Below are 16,352 nucleotides of genomic sequence, written 5' to 3'. Positions count from 1 at the left end.
CTACCTCTGACATCTGTCCTATATCTATCACACCTCAACTTAAAGCTATGTCCCCTCGTGTTTGCCATCACCATCGAGGAAAAAGACTCTCACTACCCACCCTATCTAACCCTCTGATTATCTTAATTGTCTCTATTAAGTCACCTCTCCTCCTCCTTCTCTCCAACGAAATCAACCTCAAGTCCCTCAGCCTTTCCTCGTAAGACCTTCCCTCCATACCAGGCAACATCCTAGTAAATCTCCTCTGCACCCTTTCCAAAGCTTCCACATCTTTCCTATAATGTGGTGACCAGGACTGCACGCAATACTCCAGGTGCAGTCTCACCAGAGTTTTGTACAGCTGCAGCATGACCTCGTGGCTCCGAAACTCGATCCCCCTACTAATTGTTGTAGTACATCTTTAAATGGGCATGCCCATAATTTGTATACAACATTAGATACAATATGATGTCGTACACCACGTGACACAGTAGTTAGATTGTGTTAGTTGACCAAGCAAGATGCACTAGTAAGAACTGTCCAGCAATATTTATATACTACTGTCATCTTCGAATAAAGAACTCATAATATAGGTTACCAGTCCTAGCTGAATGATTGGTAAGTTTGCGTTTGAAGGATAGAAGGAAATAAAATGTGGTGGCTGTGAATGAGTTTTTGAATATTTCGAGCTTTTAAGGAACATCGGGAAAACATCAGATTCAACTTGGGACTACAGCAGCATTCTACAAGGGAAGCTGAAGCTAACAACAGTGCTCTGAGAGGTGAAGCACTATCAGCAGGTAGTACTCCATGTGAACAGTGAATAACTGTACTAAGGGACAACTAGTTTGGTAGCAAAGTTGATTTGAATTAGGACAGTGCAGGTTGATTCAAAGGCAGTTTTAAAAAAGGCTAAAAGACGCCAGTGCAGGTCGATTCAAAGGTAGGCTGCAATGTCAGAGGTCCCACCTTTCTGATGACACCTTCAACCAAGACCCCATTTGTCCTCTCAACTAGATGCAAATGAGCTGATAAAGTTATTTTTCATCAAGATATGAAGGCGGGATGTGAGGAAGAACTTTTTGTTTCGCAGTGATTTTTAATGACCTTGAACTTGCCTACGAGGGTGGTGGAAGCAGAGACAATCAATAATTTCAGAAGGAACTTGTACCGGCACTTGAGGGAAATAAACCTGCACAACGACAGAGTGGGGGAATGGGGCTGACTTGATTGCTCTACAGAGAGCTGGCGTCAACACAATTAACCGAATGGCCTCCTTTTGTTCCATAATACCTCTTTGACTCTATGACTATGAAATATAGAAGAACGTTTTCTTCTGATTGTGGAGTCCAGGACAAGGGGACTTAATGTGCAATTAAAACTAGGCTGTTCAAGGGTGATTTCAAAAAGCATTCCTTCACACGAAAGTCGGTGGAAATCTGGGATTATCTCTCCACACAGCTGTTGAATCTGAAAATTTGATTATTGGAGTTGATGAATCTTTGGTTAGGCAAAGATATGAAGGATTATAAATGGAGATAATAGACAGATCATCCATGATCTAATTAAATATGCAACAGTCTCTAAGGGCTAAAGCTCTCCTTCCATGTAGAAATGCAGCAAGACCTGGACAATATCCAGGCTGATAAGTGGCAAGTAACATTTGCGCCACACAAGTGCCAGACAATGACCATCTCCAATAAGAGAGAATCTAACCATCTCCCCTTGACATTCAATGGCATTACCATCGCTGAATCCCCCACTATCAACATTTTAGGGGCTACCATTGACCAGAAAATGAATTGGAGTCGCCTATAAATACCGTGGCTACAAGAGCAGGTCAGAGGTTAGGAATCCTGCGGCGAGTAACTCACCTCTTGACTCCGCAAAGCCTGTCCACCATCTACAAGGCACAAGTTAGGAGTGTGATGGAATACTATCCACTTGCCTGGATGGGCGCAGCTCCAACAACACTCAAGAAGCTCGACACCATCCAGAACAAAGTAGCCCGCTTGATTGGCACACTGTCTACAAACATTCACTCCCTCCACCACCGCCGCACAGTGGCAGCACTGTGTACCATCTACAAGATTCACTGCAGCAACGCACCAAGACTGCTTAGACAGCACCTTCCAAACCCGCGAACTCTACCACCTGGAAGGACAAGAGCAACAGATGCATGGGAACATCACCACCTGCAAGTTCCCGTCCAAGTCACACACCATCCTGACTTGGAACTATAACGCCGTTCTTTCACTGTCGCTGTGTCAAAATCTTGGAACTCCCTTCCTAACAGCACTGTGGGTGTACCTACCACACATGGACTGCAGAGGTTTAAGAAGGCAGCTCACCACCACCTTCTCAAGGGCAATTAGGGATGGGCAATAAATTCTGGCATAGCCAATGACGCCCACATCCCATGAATGAATAAAAAATTTCAGATGTTCCTTCATAACAGTACCTTCAGGGAAAGGCGAGGGAGGGTATTCCTGAATGTACTACTGAACCGAGCAAAGAAGGAAGCAGTGTGTCTGTTATGCCTGTGGGAAAATACTTCAAACATCACTGTGGCAGGAAATGCACCAGAATGACAGTGTTCCAGTGCACTGAAGGCGAAAAGAGCTTTAACCAGTTAAATTGTCTGAAAAAAACATACCATTCTGCGTGTCGACAAGGATTCAACTGGTCATCCAACCACATCCGTACCATGGAGAAACCATGAAAATGTGGGGACTGTGGAAAGGGATTCAATTGCTCAATGGAGCTGGACTCTCATCAACGTCGTCATACTGTAGAGAGGCCATTCACTTGCTCCCCAGTATATTCACAAGACAGTGAGGGAATTTAAACATTCCATGGGTAGGGAGGGATTCAATGCTTTGTACCAATTGCAGAGTTTACCTGTGACTGCATGGGTTGGATTTTGCTATCATTAACGATGTTAATCGTATCCAGGACTCTTTAACATTCTGGATAATTATCAGATAAAGTAAATGGCAATGGGACAGGCTCAAGCTTTGAAAGGCCGAACCCATGATAGATGTAAGTTTAACATAACTTCCATGCTTTTGCTCTTTATGCCTCTATTTATAAAGCCCAGGTCCTGGTATTTCTTAACAACCTTATCAATTTGTGCTGCCTCCGTCAAAGATTTGTGTACACGCACCTCAGATCTCTTTGTTCCAACATCCCTTTTAAAACTGTACGATTTAGCTAATATTGTCTCTGCTAATTCTTCTTACCAAAATTCCTCAGTTCACGCTTCTCTGCATTAAATTCCTTCTGTCATGTCTTTGCTCTTTTCGCCAGTCTATCTAAATCCTCCTGAAGCCTGCTGGTATCCTCCTCACAGTTTACTACATTTCCAAGTGTTGTGCATCCGCAAAGTTGTACACAGTGCACCCAAATACAGAAGTTATAAATATACATCAAAAAGGGCTAGTGGTCTTAATGTCAGCCCCTTAGTGACAGAACCGTATACTTCACCAGCGTCTGAAAATAAAAATTCAGCACTACTCTCTGCTGTCTCTCATTGGTCAATTTTGTATCCACGCGGCCAGTGCCTCTTTAAGCCCATTAGCGTCAGCTTTTCCAGCAAGTCTATTTCAGGTCACTTTATCAAACACCCTTTGGAAGTCCATACTGATATTAAACATCATCAAGCCTTTTTATTACTTCATGAATGTACTAATTCAAGTTTCCCGAACACAATTTGCCTTTTATAAATCCGTGTTTGTTGTCATTTATTAACCCATGATCTTCTGAGTGGGAATTAACTTTGTATAGGATGTTGCTCACTCGAACATTTCCTTCCACTGATGTCAGGTTGGTGGCCAATAATAACTGATTTATCCCTCTCCGTTTTTGTTGAACATCCGAGTAACATTTTCAGCCCTCCAATCCTCTGGCACCTCTGTTATATCCACAGAAGGTTGAAATATTGTGATCAGAGTCTCCGCTATTTTCATCCTTACTCCCTGCAATGGTCAAAGATCCATCCCATCAAGACCCGGTGACTTTTCTATGTTGATCACTGCCAAGCTATTTAGCTATTTTTATCTTATCCAATTCGATGTCCTTCTTTTCTTACCATGACATTGGTAGGTTTCTCCTCTTTTGTGAAGACAATTTCAAACTAATCACGTATTATCTGAATTTAATTTAAGTATTTAAAGATTTTACATGATAAGTCAATGTGTAGTTGACAACAATTTACTATCAATTATTTAATTATCTGGTATTATTAATGAATTTCTGTTTCCATCAACCAATGTACAACTCCAGAACGTCTGTGCCTTGATGTGCTGGGAAGGCTTGTCTGCTACCATGACCCTGAAAGCTGTGCTGCCATGAGTACAATGAACGAAATAATAAGTTCATTTGGTAAAATAACACAGAATTAAGATGGATTCAATACCTAAAGGCATGCCCGGAGATAAGTGAACAGAGAGCCGCATATCCAAATTTGCTGATGAATTTATTAGGTGGCACTGTAAGCAGTGTAGATGGATGCAATGCCAAAGGCATGTCTAAAGTAGAAAAAGGCATAACGATGGCAATGAAAAATTTCGATTTGAATATGACAAGAGGTTAGAAGGCAAATGTTATTTTTAGTTACATTAAGAGAAAAATTAACAACGAAGGATGCAGTGTGGCAACAGATGTTACATAGGCTGCAAAAACATTAAACACTTTTTTGCCTCAGCTTTGATCAAGGAGGGTAAAAGGTAATAGATTTGATCTAGAAATGGTAACTAGAGGGTGTTTCAGAAGGATGTTGTGACACTATTCACATCACCACCAGCATGGTTGAGGAACAGCTGTGCAAACTAAAGATGAATCAGGGGGTCGATGTAATCTATCTGATGATCAATATGGAAATAAACAAAACATAGAAGCACGTTAGGCATAAATCTAGAAAAAAATGAACACTGGAGAGGTGTCTGTGGATTAGAGAAAGGCAGATGCCACGACTATATTTATTTTTCAAAGTTTGGAAAAGTAGCCCAGGAAACTACAGACCAGTGAGTTAGACATCCATTGTGGGAAAAGGTGGGGAATAGCTTATTAAAGATTGCATCATGCAGCATCTGGATATAAATAGAATCTTAAAGTATAATCACTTTGTGTTCAGGAAGGGGAAGCCTTTTCCAAACTGGTTCACTATTTTTTTTTGAGCATGTGACAGAGGAGCTTGATAGGGACCAGCTGGTGACGTGGAGTGTTTGGACTTCTGTAAGCCTTTTACACACTTCCTGTTGAAAAGATGGGACTGAAAAGAAATATAACAGAAATCAAAGACAATATTTTAAAATGGATTTGTAACTGTTTGTTCGGAGAACCCAAAGGATGATACAGGGGTTGTCATCGCCCTAGGAAAATGTTTCCATTTTCTTCTATGGAGATCTATTTTGGACTGCTTTTGTATAGTATCTTTACAAATGATCTGGAACTATGGTTCACAAGAACACAGACTCCGTTTATGAAACAAATTTATTTATTTAGAAACAGGTCCTTCGGCCCACCAAGTCTGTGCCAACCATCAACCACCCATTTATACTAATCCTACACTAATCCCATATTCCTACCACATCCCCACCTTCCCTATATTCCCCTACCACCTACCTATACTAGGGGCAATTTATAATGGCCAATTTACCTATCAACCTGCAAGTCTTCAGTGCAGGTGGTAGACTGCAAAGCTGAAGAGAATAAGCTGCTGGAGGATTAAATTACTAGAAAATTGGGCAGACAGGCGACAGATGACATTCAATGAAGAGAAATGCAAAGTACGTCACATGGAGATAAAAATTCAATACGGGACTCTTACTTGATTGAAAAGAAATTCATTTGCATGGAAAATAAAGTAGATCTTGGTTTCTGATTTACAATTAATTGAAGCAATTGCAAGAAAGAGGACAGCAGATAAGACATTGAGGTGTATTAACAGGTCATTATAAATCCCAGATATTGAGGTAATCATGCCAATTTATAAATCACTGGTGTCCAATTCTGGACCTTTGAGGAGATTGGAGCTATTGAATCAACGCAGAAGAGAGTACACAGAATGATTGATTGGCTGGATTAGATTTTATTCTGAACTTTCTAAACTCTCAGCAAGACATAGCTTGGCTGGCTGTGAGAAGGGTCCTTCAGATCCTCCTCCACGCCCGGAGTCTCACGGCCTTCACACGTTGCCCTCGAGGTGGCTGTGGTGGGGAAGAGACCATCGTTCCACCTCCTTCTGGAATGTGTAAAGCAGGTCTGGAAAGCGATGCAGTGCTCCTTGTCGAGGCTCATCCTGAACAGCTCTGTAACTCAGGATTCTGTGCTCTTTCTCAAATGTCCTATTTAGATTAGATTAGATTAGATTAGAGATACAGCACTGAAACAGGCCCTTCGGCCCACCGAGTCTGTGCCGAACATCAACCACCCATTTGAATTGTTTTGTAATGTATTTTTTGTTTTGCAAATTTTATGAATAAAATATCATTATGGAAAAATGATTGGAATTTCAGGAACGATTATCTAAATTGAGCATGTTTTTTATTGTAAAAGTGAAGTGCTATACTTTCCGTTTTTGCTTAGATTGAGATCGACATGTTAACTCACTTTGTCCAGAGCAGTACAAAGAGAGATCACAGGCTGCAATTAAAGGGAGTAAATTCAGAACCAATCTGCTTAAACAATATTTCACTGAGTGCACGATCTATGGAGAAGACTCTCTAACTATATGATGAAAGCAGTTAATGTTGATTTCTGCAAAGCAAATCAGATAGATTTCATTCACATATTATCGTTTTGGGATACAGTACCTTAGTAATTTGAGATATGACATGTGGCAAGTGCAGCATTGCTTGGGTGGAACAAGTGACAGTGGTCCGATGGATCTTAAAGTTGTCTACCAGTGTGGCTGTTCTCACCTCATGCCCCGGTCTATTGTACCTAATTGATAGAGATCAATTGTTGTGATTAGTCAACAACTTCACTATAATGGGACTGCCAGGATGGTCTAAGGCAAATTGACTAGATTGCATAGTCAATAGTAAAGAGAGTATCCACATTTAGTTTTCTAAGTTTGTTTTTTATTTTCTTCATTGTTGTGACCTTTAAAAAGGGTATGTTTTTGTTAGTTTTTTTTAGTTCGATGACACTGTTGGTGTTGTCCTATTTAGCCAATGGAAAGTGTGTAAGGTGAGCTAGATAGTGTTTTGCCTTTTTCCTCCAGCAACATCCTGTTGCGATGTTTATGGACACAAGAGTGTGGCTGCGGCATAACACCTAGTAGCGGAGAACAATGCATGGGGACAGTGTGTGTTTGCATTTCGGAGATTATTCAACCTTAAATCCAAACCATTCCCAGCAGGGATATTGCGATTCCTTCACTAAACAGTTAAAAATTGATATCCAATAACTGATCGGAAGTAGGACTCTCTGTCAACCATATGAATGTGCAGATACACCGAGGTCCTCTGGGTTGGTCGGAACGTACCAGGCCTGAGTCAGCAGCAGCAACAGAACTGGAAACTACCTGACAACAGGTTACAACACTGAACTGTACGCAGATGCAGTGTTCCTTATATATTCTTAAATTCATATGCAGGGAAAGGATCTCAAAGCGAGTGACTGCGAGTATGGGAGGGAAGGTCGTGTATAACATGGACTAGAATACAATGCGTACTTCATGGTGGATTTTGTTGCTTTCATTATTTGACTGATTTAACAATTAGAGTCAGTGAATATTTTACTGCATTCTTTAACTCCTCTCTGAATTTACTCTGGGCCCCTGCATAAATAAATGGATTGTTGCAGCGACTCAAAAGCTGAAGCATATATCCGTTTTCCTCCAGAATAAATGCTGATTCACTGAAATCGGAACCTGAAAAATAAGTAGGATTCGCAATTCGGACAAAGAGGATCGTTATAAAATATAACAAATACAACAGGATGAAACTGCCCGAGATACAGAAGAGTAAAACGATGGACCTTCTCCTCTTCTCCTTCTCTGGGTCACTCTAACTTTCTCCATTGCTGTGGGTCCGGAGTCTCCTACGGACTCCATTCAGCACTAGAATGTAGCTGATGGTCAGAGCATTGAGCAGTAAAATCAAAATGCATGGAGACAAGGAGTTGAAATGTGGTAAATCCAATCAAATGCGGCCCATGCAGGTGACGTATAAAATATTAATTTTAAGCCACAGAATCAAGGTATATTGTTCATCATGTACAAAGGCTCAAGTGCAAAATACCAGAAGGTATTTTTAGACCACTGAGTATGGACACTATTCCTATAAGCCGCACCACTGTCTTCTCAGTGCAATATTTTATTTTCAGCTTCTGGCAACAAATGGCCATAAATCGATCAAAGGTGAAAGCCACCGTTAACCAGATAGAACTGTCCATGGCTACAAAGACCAGGACAGAACGGAGACTGCATACCAGTGTGATGGACAGGAAACTGAATGGATAGTAAATACCAGAAATCCCTTTTAATATCACAAGCAGTGATAATGAGCAGGAGATCAGTCACTGCCATGGACACCAGGTAGTAAGTGATACATCTGGAGAGGCCGCATCTTCCTCGGGACATGATCGTAATCACTACCAATTTAGCTGTAACAGCGAGAGACTGATGCGAGAAAAAGGGAGAATGTCTTTTTTTAAGTGAGCAAGAAGAGGAGGGTTACAGGTCCAAATCCCAGCAATATCCGTTTTACAGGATTCGTTGTGAAATTTACAGCTTTGACATGAATTGGAAATGATCGTTTATCCTTCGGACTTTTGTTACTGTGTTTAAATTATTATCTGGATTAAAAATAAAACCGATCCAATGACACCTAAATGTGAACTAATACAATGAAACGTAATTGAGAACAAGAAGACTGGAAACCCATTGAAACCAACATGGTAACATCAAATAAAGAAGAAAATAACATCAGTAAAGGTATCCTGCTGAGGACCTGAACTGCCCACATCGGATTAATTACAGGAAAACTATTCACTGTTGGAAAATTCGTAAGCCAATTTGGTCAAAAAGATCCTCAAACAGTGAGGAGTGAACGGACAATTAACTTTTTCTGACTTTGTGAAGAGGATGTTGTTGAGGATACAGTCATAACTCCGGTGTCTTCACCTGATAGTCACGAGGGATATTCAGTATCGATCTGAACGACCGGAACTGGCAGATGATGAGGTCTCATTCGGGAAAGGTCCCTCTTATAATTCAGCACTTCCTCGGTACTGTGCTGTGCTGTTGGGATAAATTATCAGCTTCGTTCTACAGAGGATATTGAAATTAAAACTTAGTGGCTAAGATGTGAGATACACCGCCAGGTATGTGGTCTCACTCAAAGTGAAGAAAATGGTGAAGACGAAATAGTCTGGGATATTGTCAGGTGCTCGGAGCAGAAGGAAAACCCCGGACTCAGCAGCAGTCATTGAGAACTGTCGGCAGCAGCTAATCTGGAAGAGGACAGTCGGGCTGAACCAGTGAGAGTTGGAGACTGACAGCAGAAACACTGTGCTCTGAAGTTTTGGGGCCAATGCAGATCATTAATGAAATGACCACTGTTACATTGCTTACATTTCTGTCACCAACTTGATGGGGAATATCATCCTTTCAAGAAATTCAATCTTAACTTGAGTCAGCAATTAGTCAATGTTTCAATACTCTAAATCAATGAACTATTTGTGGGAATTATTCTGTCACTGTAAAGTCAATGACACAACATTTACACCATGATAACAGTCTGACAATTCAACCACCGTAACATTGTGAATAAAAGAACAGAACTACATTTACACATTGATAATAATGAGATAATGTGATCTTCCCTCTATCAAAAGATCAGAAGTGGGGATGTTCGCTGATGATTGCTCAATGTTCAACACCATTCACAACTGCTCAGATATTGAAGCAGTCCGTGTTCAGATGCAACAAGACCCAGGCAACATCCAGGCTTTGGCTTATAAGTGTCAAGTAACATTCACGCCACACTTGTGCCATGCAATGACCATCTCAAACAAGAGAGAAGCTAACCATCTCCCCTTGATGTTCAATGGCATTACCATCGCTGAATCCCCAATATCAACATCCTGGGGGTTACCATTGACCAGAAACTGAACTGGAGTAGCCATATAAATACCGTAGCTATAAGAGCAGGCCAGAGGCTAGGAATCCTACGGCGAGTAACTCACCTCATAACTCCCCAAAGCCTGTCCACGATCTACAAGTCACAAGTCAGGAATGTGATGGAATACCTGGCTGGGGTGCAGCTCCAATAACACTCAAAAATGCTGGCCTACCCAGCGACTCACACTTCCCATTAAAAAAAATCCTCCACATTAACAGTGTCCAAAAAACAATGTATCTACATTTACATCGTGAGATGGTAGCAGTAACTCGATGAAATTATATAATTAATGGGATGAAATGGTACTGGTAAAGGAAATGTAGTGTAACATTAAAGGAGAGAAATTATACCAGTAATGATGAGAAATTATGCTAATAAAAGGAATAATTTATGTCGTTAACATGGAGGATTATTTGTGATAAAATGGAAAAAACGGATACCACAAAAGCGAAAATCTACACCAGTTGAAAGGGACAAATTGTCCTGTTTAAAGGAGAAAGGACATCAGTAACATAGAGAAGTAATATTTGCCAATGGCAGTGATACAATAAACAATGATTCTCGTAATTAATAACTAACTGCAATATTTTACCAGGAACTCCAATAGCTGCAGGCATGGTATAGCAAATGGCACACAGCAAACCTTTTCGTGATCAATGCATTTCAGAGCGTGTTCTTCACTACACTGAAAGATTGTCACATACTTGATGTTAGGTTCCAGGGAGGACATTTTGATGGTTTGATCTTTTACATTCATTACACGATTTCAAACAAGCACAATGGTGAAGCCGACGTCAGTCGATATGTTTTGATGGAATGGAATGTTTTTCAAGGGCACTCACACGGCTCTAATGTGAAATATCCAGATACCACAGTATGATCCTAGTTCCAAATCTCCCTAAGGCTGTAAACCCACTTTAATGCAACTTTCTGTGTATTCAGTGTGGACAGGTCCAGTTAGTGCAGTTACATGCGGTGTGCACAGGTCCAGTTCTTTGCGATTGCCTTCAGTGTCAACTTGTACAGGTCACGGCCTTTATATTCAATGTGGGCATATCCAGTTCAGCATTAACCAACCAGTTCAGCACAGTTATATTCGGTTTGAACATGTCCAGCCTCAGCACCATTGCATTCGGTGTAGATAGGTCTTATTCAGAATTTTTAAATTCAGTGTAAACTGTTCAAGTTGAATGTAGTTAAAGTCTGTGTGTACAGGTTCCTATCAGCGCGGTTACATTCACTGTTGCAGGAAGGGTACATGCAGGAAAGGACAGGTCCATGCAGCATAGTTAAATTCAGTGTGGACAGGCCCAATACAATGCAGACATAACCAGTATGGGCAGATCCATATTCAGGTCAGGGTGATTATAGTCAGCATGGAAAGTCATTTTAGCACCGTTAATTACAGTGGGAACCAATCTGGTTTAGCAAGATTAAAGTCAGTGCAGACATCTCCAGATCAGAGCAGTTATAACTCTGGTGAACAGGACCAGTTCAGTAAACTAACATTCAGTGTTGACATGTCCTCTTCAATTCAGCACAGTATCATTGGCCTGAATTTTACCAGTGCGCTGCACTCGGTAGTGGTGATATTATGCGCGGGGGCTCATTTAACTGGAGGGGATGGAGCGGCTGCCCCCGATGATGAAGAGGGGGCGGCCTCTGCGTCCCCAGTAGCAGTGTCTGGCGACACCGCGCAGACACCAGCACCATTTTTAAAGGGATCGAAGCCCTTCAGAAGATATTTGCATTTTGAACATGACACGATTTTAATCCAATTAAAATACATTTTTATTGAAACTTTGTTACAGGGAGTTCAATCACTCCCCTTTGTGTTTCTACCGTAGGGGAGTTCAAACGCCCTCCCAGACTGCTAGTCCCCTGGTACCTGCGGGAGTTCAATCACCCTTCCTGTAGCAATTTCTAGGAGTTTAATCACCCTCGCAGTTTTTGCTACCTGTGAGAGTTCGCTCTCCCTCTTCACTTACAAGTATTTACCAGGCAAAACTCAAAACTCCAGTTACTTTGTTTGAATACCGGTTTATTCAAGCATGCAATCAAGTCTAAACGTGCAAGCACGCCGAAACACAATGGTCATACATTTGTATAGGGTCACTTATCAGACATTTATTACATACACCAATCAGATTATACAGAGTGCTTTAAATAAACCAAACAAGACTCGTACGTTCCTGTGCCATATTTAATATAATCATTATAAAGTAGTTAGTTGTTAGTAGTTAGAGGGGCCACTCGGTGGTCATCATGGCAGCCTATCCGAGGGGCTACACATACACATTGATAACAAAACTCCAATTAACAATTAACACACACACATCTTATGAGCACCAGTTTATTTTCAGAAAGCCAGACCTCCTCGTGTTCATCCGATTCTGCCTGTCTCAGTAATTTCGCACATCCAAGGTCCTTTTAAAGCCTATCCTTTGTATCTTTTAGCTTATTCTTTGTGTCATATCTTTTTAGCATATTTTTCTTCTTATTTTCCCTTTTCAATCTTCAAATCCCCGCTCCCACTCCAATGCATAAGTAATTAGTTTTATGCCCTATCCCCCGCCCCTGAAAAAAGTAAGTTCTCAATCACAATCTTGCCCCCCCCCCCAACGTTTATTCCCTTTGACCCAAAACTCCTTCCCACCATCCCCACAGCCAATAAGCATTGTTTTATCCGCTCCCCCCACCCCACCCCCCGCTGCTCCAGCCCTCATAATTTTATCCCTCCCCCTCCCCACCAGTGTCTCGCCTCGGAACTCCGTATATTTTCACAATATGTCTAAGCAGGAAACAGCGGGTGCTGGAAATTTGACTATTTGCAGCATTTTATGTTTCCCTATGGCGTTCCAAAGGCGCGCGAATTCTGGCCGGCAGCTATGAAATCGGCATGGGACCACCGCCAGCAGCAGCTTAAGTTCATTTGCATGTTAAGTGAGCTCATTGCAATATTTTAATGACGGCCACGCCGCCAAGCAGGGGGTGGGTTGAGGGGATAGGGAGGGGGACCGCACCGAGACCTCGCCGCCACCACTAATATCCGGCGGGGCCTTTTCAGCATCGTGGGTTATAGCGGGTTGTTCCCACAAGCATTTTACGGGCCTCCCTGCCATGATTCACGATGATAAAATCCAGCCCATTCAGTGTGCATTGGTACAGTTCAGTATGCTTACATTGAGTGTTGACAAGTCTGCACAGTTTACATTCTGAATTGACGAGATCGCATTCAGCAAGATTACTTGCAGTGTACACAGGTCCAGCTCAACATGGTTACTGCCAGAGTGGGCTGGACCACGTTCGAGAGGTTATATTTCATCTGAAATGAAAACATAAAATGCTGCAAATAGTCAGTAGATCTGGCAGCATCTGTTGCCAGTTCAAATTTCCAGCACCCACTGTTTCCTCTTCAGACAAATTGTGCAAATATCTCATTTGTTCTCTTCTCACCTTCATCCATGACTCTTCTGATTCCCTTCGTAACTTTGACAGTTTCCAATGTCCTGACACTAATCCTCGCCTTTCCAACATGAACACCCATTCTCTCTACCCCTCCATCCATTATCAGGGTTAGGTTTAGGGTTAGGGCTCTCTCTGTCTTTCTTGAACAAAGCCACAATCAGTCCCCATCCAGCACCACAGCACTCCACCTGGGAGAACATGTTCACAAATTGAACAAATTCTCCTTTAACTCCACTCACTTCCTTCAACTGGAAGTTATTGTTGTATGTAGGTTCATGGCTTCAGACCCCCATCCTCACCGCTATTCCAGTGCATTGATGACGGTATCAGCCTGCTGTCACCCTGAAATCGGAAATGTCATTAACTTTTCCTCCATTTCCAGCCTACACAAGACTTCAGATGGTCCATCCCTGACTTTTCCCTTCTATTCCGTAATTTCATTGTGTCCAATCCCGGGTGTCGGTTATGGAGCAATATTCACAAGAAACACAATAACTCCGACAACTAACTTGACTGTACTTTGTCAAACCCAGTTCCTGCAAGGACTCGATTCCATCTCCTAGTTTTCCATCTCCATAGCATCCGTTCTGATGATGCAATCTTCCATACTCGCTCCTTCAATACCCAGCTAGTGGCACATTACCGCTCTGCCTTGAGGGCATGCTCTTAATCCAAAGGCTAGGAGAAGGACACTTCAATATCATACCTACAGCTTTGCAGTTGGTGCAATCATCTCAGCCTTCTGAGCCACGGTGAAGGAACATTAACTTAAAGAGTGTGATTAGTCTGCGCTACTGATCTCCACTTTAAGCAGACTTAGCGCAGGTGGAAATAGAATTCCTACAGCGATAGGGGAGAGGCAAAAACGGCAGGTGCAAAATGGCACTGGCGGCCGCAGCTTCAATCCCGCATGTAGGTCACTCAATAAGTATGGGTCGTTTGATTGCTGACCTAAGACAACAACGTCATTCAGCAGGAGACATCCATCACAAAGTTCTCCCAGAGGGCAGTGATGTCTGAACTGGATGAACCACCAACTCGTGAAGAGATGAAAACTACTACAACACATTTAAAATTACACAAATCCCCAGGAATAGATGGGATTCCAGCTGAGGTCTATAAACAGTAATGAGATGTGATTCTTGATTGGCTTACAGATCTGTTTACAGCATGCTGAGAAAAAAGAGACATTGTCTCAGGACCTTGGAGATGCCCCGATTGTCTCCCTCAACAACAACAAGGGCGAGAAGTCTGACTGTTCAAACTACAAATTAATTACCTCATTCTCCATTTCAGGTAAAATCTTGGCCAGAATACTTCTGAATAGACTTGTTCCAACAATAGCTGAAGAAGCCTCCCTGAAATCAGCACGGATATAGATCCAATAGGGAAACTACAGACATGACCTTTGTGCTCAGACAGTTCCAGCAGAAGTGTAGACGATGAAATGTGGATATGCACGCTACTTTTATAGATCTCACCAAGACGTTTGATACAGTCAGCTGGAATGGACTTTGGAAGATAATATCCAGAACGGGTTTCTCTCCAAGTGTCCTTATTATTTTCCATCAAGTACATGGAGGACAGAATATTGAGGTCAACCAGAATGGAGTCTTCTCAGACAGCTTCCCTATCTCCAATGGTGCTAAGTAAGGTTGTGTTTTAGCACCAATCCTATTCACTATGATGCTACAAGAGGTAAAGGCAGGCTTGACAGAGGCATATACATCTGCTTCTGAACAGATGACACTCTCTTCAACCTACAATGACAACAAGGGCGTACCAAAACCCAGCAGAGCATATCGTGGAACTACTGTTGCTGATGAATGCGCCCTTCTGGCTCATATGCAGAAGGAAGTACAGCTCATTGTGGACTGTTTCTCTGAGACAGCAAATGTCTTTGGAATTACTCTTAGCCCAAATAAAACAGAAATGCTGTAAAACACAGCCCCGAAGAAATTATAATCCATAGAAAAACAGCATTGACAGCGACAACCTCAATGCAGGAGAGCAGTTTACGTACCTAGGCAGCATTATCTCAAATGATGCCACTGTCAACATGGACATGGACAATTGACTGTCCAAGGCCAACATCTCCTTTGGCTGCTTCTCAAAGCTTGTCTGGTAAGCCATTCACTACACATCTCTACAAAAATTCAAGCAGACAGAGTGGTTGCCAGAACAACTCTCTTTTATGGGTTGGAATCATGGGCTCCGCACAGGAAACAAATGTGACTTCTGGTCCACTTCCATCAACGCTGTCTTCGATCCATCATGAACATCAAATAACAGGACTACATCACAAATAATGAAGTCCTCAACAGAGAAAATCTATCCAGCATTAAATGCATTCTCTTAAAAAGTCAATTGCCCTGGGCAGGACATGTGTCACGCATACAGGATTCCAGTAGTGCTTTATGATGACCTATGCTCGACAGAGAGCTGAAAAGAAAGCTCTTTCTGGCTGACATTGCCCAGACGGTGTGGGAGCAAGAGGCTGCCCACAGCGACAGCTGGCGCACAAAAAACAGATAAAGAGCCTACAAGTTTGAAACAAACAGAAAAGGGGCTGCTGAAGAAAGGAGCAGAAAACAGAACGAGTCTGCTTTATCCAGAGCCCCTCCAAAACAGGAGTTCTTGTGCTCCAACTGCTGAAGACTTGCAGATCAATATTCGCCTCTTCAGTCACAAACGATCATGTAAATTACCACAGAGACAAGCCATCCCATGATCGTTACCTGAGAAGAATCTGATATCATCATCACACTGCTG

Source organism: Heterodontus francisci, chromosome 34 (genome assembly GCF_036365525.1).
Source record: "Heterodontus francisci isolate sHetFra1 chromosome 34, sHetFra1.hap1, whole genome shotgun sequence".
NCBI lineage: Eukaryota > Metazoa > Chordata > Chondrichthyes > Heterodontiformes > Heterodontidae > Heterodontus > Heterodontus francisci.
This window is presented reverse-complemented; position numbering follows the sequence as displayed.